Consider the following 9,909-nt stretch of genomic DNA (forward strand, 5'->3'; position numbering starts at 1 on the left):
ACGAAAAAAAGTTGTCCTCGTTCCAGTTTTCCACAGGTACATAGAGTTCCCTTTTTCGTTGGAGGCTGTAAATTTGTACAAAAAAACTGACAAGGTGCAGTTGTGCGTCCAAGGTCACCGGTACGTGGAGGCCTCATTTTGTGAGTGCGTTTTGTAGGCAAGCAGAACAACATAACAAATGGTGATGGTAAGTTCCTTGCCCTTCGCGCCTGTCTCAGCCTACCCCTTGCTCGCCTAAGCCGGAGAAAAATGACTCTCTTCTGCAGACTAGTTTATCGGGCGATAACTTAGAATATGGATCCTTACCTCCATGTAAACAGGCCCTTAATGTGGAGCTTTTCCAAGCGTCCCTCTCCTCGCATAAAATTTACCAAGTTGTAGTGCATTGTGTTACATAGCGCCACATAACGTTACCACTTAGGGAACGTAACTAGGAAACTGACCTATTACTCAATCGTGTCGTAAATCTACTCTCCCAAGTGTTAGTAAAATAACTGATGGTATATCTAATTTAATTAGAGGACGTGCTGAAACATGGGATATGTGCAAGAGTTATCTGCAACTAAGTTGCTCCCTCAGTGTCTCAAATTAGTATTAGTTATTACTTCGTTTGTTCTAACTTGTGGTGTTAAGCCATGCAGTAAAGGCGATAGGTGCAACTAGAGAAGGAGATTCCCAACGTACAGCGCCAGTACAGTAAGTGACTTAGTATCCTCAGTAAAACCAAGCCACTTTAGATTGAGTTCTTATTTCCGTTCGGCTGCAAACCCAAATGGATTTTTGTAAAAAGTAGGATGGTAAAAATGGTAAAGTGGCTACGTGGCTATGAGAGATTGCATTTACGTGATTGTATTACTACACTGAGTTGAAATGAGTAGAAAACAGTGCAAACAAATGGACTGCAGGAAGGGCTAGGGTAAATGTCTCAGCGACTGTTATTAGTCAAATCAAAGTTTGCGTTTTACACAATAGGGTTTTAATTTCTCGCAACCTGTAGCAAATTGCTTACTGCTTGGGCCTGACCTTAATAAAGTCGAAGCAGTATCAAGCGGCACCCCTGTGTTAAGCGGTCAGTTGTCAAAGACCCGAAATTACTGTAAAGTGCGCCTCAATTAAACGGTCGTGGTCACCCATGAAACAGTCCCAACGGCCGGTTATAAACAGTCATGATCACATAAAGAACCACTCAAGTAAGACTGAGAACAAAATCTCGATCAAAATTTATTCTATTTTTATCTCACGAAATCAATCATTAGTACTTTGAGTTCATTTATGTCAACGCATTGCAGATTATCTTATCTCCTAGGTCTATTAAGAAAAATATTACGCAAGCCATTATGCAACTATAGTTTTCTAATTATGATCTATAAGTCCAACTTTTAGATAATGGTGTTATGATTTTGCTTAATTTTTCTGTTTTTGCGCTTCGCCACCACTCGATGTTATTTATAGACGTAGACTCAATGAATTTCGGATCCGCTTCAAAAATATTTTCAATATATCAACAAAGTTGAAATGGTAAATTGGCCACCGTTACGATTATAGAAGCTGACGTTTCGAGCGTTAGCTCCGACGAAGGGCTAACGCTCGAAACGTCAGCTTTTATAATCGTAACGGTGGCCAATTTACCATTTCAACTTCGTTGATATATTCAAATTATTTCGTTACCCCCACCGACGCAGCCCCAAACAGTTTCTTTAGAAACTATCAGCCTTTATTCATTCGCGTCAAAAATATATTGAGCGTGACATTTATTATCAATGCGTGACAATTGTTTAGCGTTACATTTGATATTCAATAACGTAAATCCTTTTTTATCGAAATCATCGAGAATGTACTTCAAGAGCTTTTTTGTATTTTTAATCAGCGACTAAGACATATCCGAGAAATAATAAGTGATTTACCTGTGAACATTAAAATATAAAAAGAAATCTAGCGTGACTTGACAATTTATGAGGTAGCAATTTGAACAACGAACTACACAAACCTACACTTACTACACCAAGCTACACCTGCTAGACCAAACTACAAAAAAACTACCCCAAATTTCACCAAACTATACCAAACCACACAAAACTACCTAAATCAAACTGCACCAAAAGTACGGTGCTTATATATAAGGGACATGCGAATTTTACGAATGTAAGTTACTAACTTTACCATGGCGTTACTTGGGACCACAACTCATAACTTTCGATCGCAACTTATAACATGTGATTACTACTAATAACTTGGGATTGCTACTTGTATCTCGCAAACTCAACTTATGACTAGCGATCGCAAATTACATCTTGCACGTTAGCATCAACAGCGAGCTATCTCTTTCATATATTTCGTCCATTGATCAATTTTTGAATTGCCTGCGTTCAGACATCTCCTTATAGACCGGTTCACGCTCTTGAGTGCATGCTGGGTAATTAGGGCAAGCAAATCCAAAATGGCGGACACGCTCGGCTACACTCTTTTGCTTGATCTGAATACTTAATGAATATCGGCTTTGTTTCAGAACTGGTCGCAATTTTTAGTATTGACAGTTCAAGATAAAAGTCACAGCTACATTTTGAGCTCTGTATTTTCGATTTTAATGCGTCAAAAAATAAGATATATAATGGTTAACTACCGATGTTGTGTTGGAGGTTGTAACAACGACTCAAGATATCCAAAAAAGATAGTGAAACGGTCACATGTCGAAAATCTTCGCTGGCATTTTATTCCGAAGGATCCAAAGAAAAGAGCCCAATGGATTGCCAGCATATCCAAAGGACTTGTTGGATTCGAACCCGGCAACTACAAGACTGTTTGTTCGAATCACTTTCAATATGGAAAGCCAACGTACTCCTCACCAACTCCAACTTTGTATATGGTGCCAAGTGACTCTAACAAACCTTCACCCAAGAAAAGAAAGCTTGTGGCAAGACACGAAGTTGTCTCTACTGCTGAGGCATCCAATAACTCAAGCTTCAAAGAAGAAGGAACTCAATGCTTGATAATAAATCCGCTAACATACGGAAGTATGAAGTTTGCTGATTTAACAACAGAGCAAGATGTCCAGCGTTTCACTGGATTCCCTAACGTAGAAACATTTCAATTGATGTTTAATACACTCTTTGAAAAAGCCATGTGTATGCACTACTGGAAAGGAGACAAAGAAAGTGCTTTGAAGGACACCACCAAGCCCAGGTCAAATAATGTACAGAGAGCTCTAACCTTGGAGCAAGAGTTTTTGCTAACCATGATGCGAATCAAGCTAGGACTCTTTGTATTTGATCTGGCTTTAAGGTTCAAAGTTTCCGAGGCGACTGCCAGCTCTGTCTTTACCACTTGGGTTAAGCTGATGTCTAAAGAATTAAAGTGGATGATTTCCTGGCCAGATAGGTATTTAATTCAAAGAAATATGCCTGATATGTTTCGACGATATTACAGAAAGTGTAGAGTCATCATTGACTGCACAGAACTATTCTCTGAAACCCCATCAAGCTTAGAGAATGTGGCAATGTGTTGGTCAAATTACAAACAACACTACACGTTAAAGTTTTTGATAGGGATAACACCAAATGGCCACATATCATTTGTCTCTGAGACCTTCAGTGGGAGGTCATCTGATGTTTTTATTGTAGAAAACAGTGGTTTCTTAAACTATCTTCAGCCACATGACCAAGTTATGGCAGACAGGGGATTCAAGATTCATGACCTGTTAGCATACTACCAATGTTCTCTAACAATTCCACCCTCCAAGCATTCCAATCTCCAGATGTCAGGTGCTGATGTTAGGAACACATCACTTATTGCTAATGTACGGATTTATGTCGAGCAGGCTATCAAGCGAATTAAAGACTTTGCTATGTTAAAGCAAGAAATTCCCATTAGCATTCTTTCCCATTTGGATGACATAATCATCATTTGTGCAGCAATATGTAATATGAAAAAGCCTTTGAGTACATAGATTTCATTTCATCAATTATGTTTGCATTTTGTACCAGTCCAAAATGTTCCCATTCAATTTTCTCACAGGTTATAAGCTATGGTAGTCAAGTTTATTTACACATCTTCTAGAATACAATTCCTTTATGGAATTACACAAACATGTTTGTATATAGCTACAACAATGTTCAAACAATAACTTTGAAACTTTAGTAATACTAAATACTATGTTTTGGTTTCATCCGCACTATTTTGTACTATTTAGTAGTTTGTTGAGGTCATATTGCTTCCACTCTATAATTTTAATCATTATCTATTGCTTGTTCATTGCAAAATCTGCAAATGAATGTTGATTCTTGTTCAAAATTTGAGCAGGCCCAGTGAAACCATAGCATACAACATTCACACTGAACACTGTTTTCATCATCACATTCAATTTCATCTGGCTCAAGACAGGGTTTTTCACAGACAGCACAATAATAAATAGGCCTAGTACCTAGCAACACCCTAGCAACATAAGTCTTGAAAAAAATTGTTAGATTTGGTATGATATCTTGCCACAGTTTTAAATCAAACTCAATAATTTCAATATGAGCACCACTAAGTGGAGTCCAAACAACAAAAAAGGTTTTAGGACATCCTGTTAGGGCCATTTGTCCTTGTATCTGGTAATAATAACTGTGGGTTCTCTTGAGCATGATATTCCCATTCACTAATTCTAGATAAGTTGTATTGTTCCAATGCTCATCAAATTTCATGTCTGCAAGTGAGTATGGACATTTATACTCAATACAAGAATGACCACAGCAATCGCAGTGAAAAATACCATCTGGGGTAGCTCCCACAAAAGGGTAAGTTTTAGATATAAACAAGCCACAAGTCTGAAGCTTTGCATTTTTGTGTTTTTTGGATTCTTGTGCAAAGAATGATGCAGCAGCATCTCTCTCATGTTCTCTTCCCCATTTAATGGCAGGTATCATTGACAGATCGGTACAATCTAAAATTCGCTCAAGAAGAGGTGTTACTTTGCAATTTGGCTTTCTTTTTCTAAGAATTGTTTTTGTCTTTGTGTATACTTCATGAAAATGAGATGCAGTTATTCTACCTTTTCTTTGCTCTTTCCATATACTGGAGTTAGCCTGATCCCTTGTGGCCTTTTCTAATTCTTTAATGCTACTGTCATTGAAAGATAATTGTTCCAGAAATTGTCTCACTAATTCATCAGCATCTACACCATTGTTTTTAGAGGATATATCATCAGCTATAATTTGTAGTGATGGGGGAACATCATCAGAAGTTGGTGGTGCATATGAAATATGGATGACAGCATCAGGATTTATGTTTCGAAGAGAAGCTAGAAACTTTTGCTTGCTTTCTTCGGTAACAACCCTCAAGGATTCTGGCCGAGGATCAAAGTTCTGTTTTTCCTTGCTATTAATAGCATAACTTGGGTTTTCTTTGACTACCTTGTGGCTTTGGAACACCATGTCCTTTAATTTCATGGGTTGGATGTCTTTCTTGCTAGTATTATTCCACACACATGCCTTATCTGTGCAGGAAGGATCTGTGAAACCTTTCTGGTTGGCAAACTCAACTTTATATAAAAGGGCTATGACATGATTACAGCACTGACTGTATCCAGCTGTACAGCTACAATATGCCCCAAGAATTTCACCGGGAGATTTACAAATTATCCACACTTTATGAGGTTCTTCGCGAATTCTTTGAGATGGAGTGACAGATGCAAACAACAGAACTTTGTCTTGTCCATGAATTGTTTTTGAGTATACAGTGTGCACAAAACCACTTTTAAAGTATGAATACGCTTTTCTGATTTTATATTGACCAATATAGTCAGTGTCGAAAGCTTTTTTTCCAAGTATAAACGAGAATATTTGACCAATGTTTGTATGCGGCCACTTTGTTACACAGTCCTCCCAATCGACCATGGATAACGGATCCTTTATACCGCATGTGCGTAGTAGTTCTACATGTTCATTTTGTAGTGACTTGGCTTGGCTTTCGGCCGAATCTCGAATAGGCGTTTTATGTTCAAAAGCTACCAAAGCACGAGCAGCAAGATCCGAGTGTGTCCCTCCAGAGGGCAAACCTCGCTGTTTAAGATAAAACTGCAATTCCCCACATGAAAGTTCCAAAAAATCTTCGAGGTGCGTGGCCATGATCGTGTTGTTGGGATATTGAACTGTCAACGACTTTTGAGCGAGATGGCAATAACATAAAGAGCTCAAAATGTAGCTGTGACTTCTATATTGAACTATAAGTATTCAGATCGAGCAAAAGAGTGTTGTTCGTATCCGCCATTTTGGATTTGCTTGCCCTAATTACCCAGCATGCACTCAAGAGCGTGAACCGGTCTATTTCCATTGTTGCACGTGGAAAAAAGACTTAATGTGACTTTCTTTCGTTACATTTTATCCTAAACAATTCAGCAGTCTCACGTTTTTACAGATAATGGGCTGCCTTTGCATATGCATGGAAAAATGCAGAAAAAAAAAACAATGCTGATTCATCGGAGATTTTTCAACGAAAAGTTTTCCTTTTAAGTCTGACCGGCGTGTTTTCAAGACACGGCCGGCACGCGTCAATGGAAAACGAATTGAGACAAAGAGCTTAAATAAGTAACGTCCTAAATTTATACTTTGAATTGCCAAGTATGCACGTTGACCAAGATTTATTGCGTAGAACGAGAGAAACTTTGGTCAAGCGTGCGTGACATGACTAAAACCAGTCGCGTAACACATTTCAGGATGGCAATATTAACGTATTTCATCATCGCTGTGTACACCCCCAAGAGCCTGCAAATGCGCGGTTGTCGTACAAAATTTCGAAAAGCCGCGCTGTTTCCGCTGCCAGCAAATATATAAGAAGATTAAAGCATCAACAAGGAGAAGGAAGGTACAATTTTTATCCACACTCTCGAAAGATTCTCTCAAAAACTAAATTTGAGCTTCGGTGTAAAGGTAAAAATTTATTGGAAAGACTTTCATCCTTTGAAAGTCTTGACGCTTCCCCATCACCTGAATATTTGATAAAAGAATTTCCTTTCGTATGGTGATTCACTTTTCGGTAAGAGCACTATATGCAGGTTATTCACGTGAGCATGATTCAGAAACAGCAGCTGTATCCGTTAGAGGGTCAATCATAAATTGTCATCGATTGGTTCAAAGGAGAATAATATCAGTTTTTCTCAATCAATTTTATGACAATTGTCTTTTCTATTGCGTGAGATAGTCAATTCAGTTCAAGAACCATCGATCTTTAAGAAAGAAGACCGGAAGTAATTTTTTTTACTGTTTTGTTTCCTACCTTAGTCCTAATTTTTGTTTGCTCTCAGGTTTTGTCGACCGGACAGCTCCTCTCAATGCATGAATAAAACGAAAACCGTAGTGAACCAACATATCTTAGGACCTGTTTACATGAACGTTAACGTAATCAATACAAAATGAGAGATCATGTGGACAAGCGGGTTACCTGGTCTATCTGGGGTCCCCTAACTTCATCTAAACAGGACTTTAAATAGCTTGTTCATGAGATAATATTCACAACCTCAACTCGTAATTCACCTTGACCAGTGGTAGGGTGCAAGCTACAAATAGCATTTCCTTATAGTACTGTTTCAGAGTGCTATCAGATTTTCCTGATTAATTTGCATATGATAATCTTTTCCTCGCATCAACGGAGTGTAATAACTTTAAAAGCCACTCAAAAAAATTTTGTTATCAAATGGGACAGCTTCGTATTGGAATAAGGCAGGTATGTTTTCTAATCAGTAAGTCTCCGTTGCTTTCCATTCCTTGATAACTTTGTCATTTGAAATAACTTGAACGAATCAGCAGTTATCGGGCGAAGGTTAGCATACGGCGCTAGAGAACATTTAAGAGGGAAATGGGGAAGTAATCTTAAAGATTGACTGGGTACATTTGACATTTTTGCGCTGTTTTTGAAATCTCAGGAGGCCTCAGTAGATTTAACATATCATGACTTCATTGGTGTAGTATGAAATATTTACGGCGGACTTAAAATATTCGGTAGTCAATGATCTTAATTCCTTACTTCCTGGTAGTAACTCAGATATCTCGTTCATCGTAAACGGGTATAACATTTTTCTTTCTAGCCCCAAATGCAAAGTAGAATTTTTCCTACAAACCTCAAGGGATGTTTTCAAAAAGGTTTAGAAAAGGCATTATAACATAACCAAAGTAAAGCGCACTCTCTGATTGGTTAATTTAGCGTCTCCCATTTGCCCAGGGGTGTACGCTGCTGACGTGAGCAAATGCAAAGACTATTTTTCCGCGCGCGCTGGTTTTTCTGGTCACGTAAGATTTGTTAATTAAAAGGGAACTCTTTAGCTACAATGTATCAATGTTATAAAAGAAATGGTAAACACCACAGCGTACACTATTGAGTTATGGATGCACTTGGGAGGTTTGCTAAGCACTCAAGAAGCTAGAGTCGCTCTCGGCTATCGCCTCAAGCGACTCTTACGCTTCTTTCGTGCTTAGCAACCTCCCGCGTGCATCCATAACTCAATAGTGTACGCTGTGGTGTTTACCATTTGTTAAATATACTGGGAAAGTTATTCTGGATTTCATTTAACTTTTGATCGTTCGGATGAAACTGAAAGTTACAGCGTGTTAACATGACTGTAACGGAAAATACGCTGACAGTTGGCTCGTCTCTCGATGCTTCAACGACCTGCAATTGATTTCTTTAACGGTTTCTGCTGTTGTGATCTCAAACGGATGATTCTGAGCAACTTCAAAGCTCATGTATTCAGCCGTCATTGTGTTGTAAAGGGTTCACCAGTTTATTTTCTTGTTAGCGTGGCAACGACTTGCTATAAATAGGCAATTTAAATCAGTGGCGCACTGAATTTCTAATAGAGAAACCGGTCGCGCGCATCGACTTAACTTACACACCACAAAAGAAGAAGTGGCGAGTGATAGAATCCGAAACTCGCAAGTGCTTGAAAATCTGAGACCAAGAGTAAATACTGGCTACACAACTCCTTACCATGAACTGTCACTTGACTAAGATCATTGCAAGGTGATGATGCGTCAAAGTTTCGTAGTCTCTTCTACAATCAGCTTTGCTATTTAAGCGACAGACCACACTTTCTATCGGTTTGCCGGCATAATGGGCCGCGTGGGGTGTTTGGAGGACACGAGAAAATTTTCCTCTCGTTTTACCGACATCCCAAAATGAACTTAAGACAGAACACAATTTTTCAATGTTCTTTGGGTTTACTGATGCATAAATGATAGGTTTTTGACGATCACTGAGGGCGCTAGTATTATCTTACTTATTTTAAAAATATCATACAGTAACTTATGCGTATTCCCTCCATTATTCCACACATGGCGCCATATTTTTCAAAATTACGCGCAAAGTACACCACGGCGTTACACTGTAGAACATGACAAAAAATACTTACGGAAAGCGGAGCATTGAACGATGTAAATTTCATTTAGTGGGCTTGACTTTCAAAGAAACAACCTTTAAAGCGCATCGGGTTTTCTTTGGGTCACAAAGGACATTCAAATGTTTTCGTTTGTCTTGTTTTCATCCTTTGCGAAATCTGAGATTTATTTTCAGGCGCTAATTATAATATCAACCATTAATACGAAACCACAACACTCTCAAATTGGTTTCTAGACTGCACAGCTTACGGTTTTGTTTTGGCACTCAGTGTAAAATCGCTGCAGATTATCTATCATACCTTCATGGGAAAAGTGTCGGCGACACTGAGCTTCTTTTAGATTATAAGCAGTCCCTCCTTTTCGGCGAAGTCCGTCAAAAATCATAGTAAAAAAAAAAATTGCTGTTAGCGCGCCGCAGAGAACTCTTGTAGTGAGTTAGTGACGTCGATGCACCGCAGGGGCTTCATGAGTGAGGTGCTCGAAACTCATGGAGCTCCTCCGAGGCTGCGCCGCATCGGCGTCATTCCAAGAGCTTTCCGCGGCGCGC

Source organism: Stylophora pistillata, chromosome 8 (genome assembly GCF_964205215.1).
Source record: "Stylophora pistillata chromosome 8, jaStyPist1.2, whole genome shotgun sequence".
NCBI classification, from domain to species: Eukaryota; Metazoa; Cnidaria; class Anthozoa; order Scleractinia; family Pocilloporidae; genus Stylophora; species Stylophora pistillata.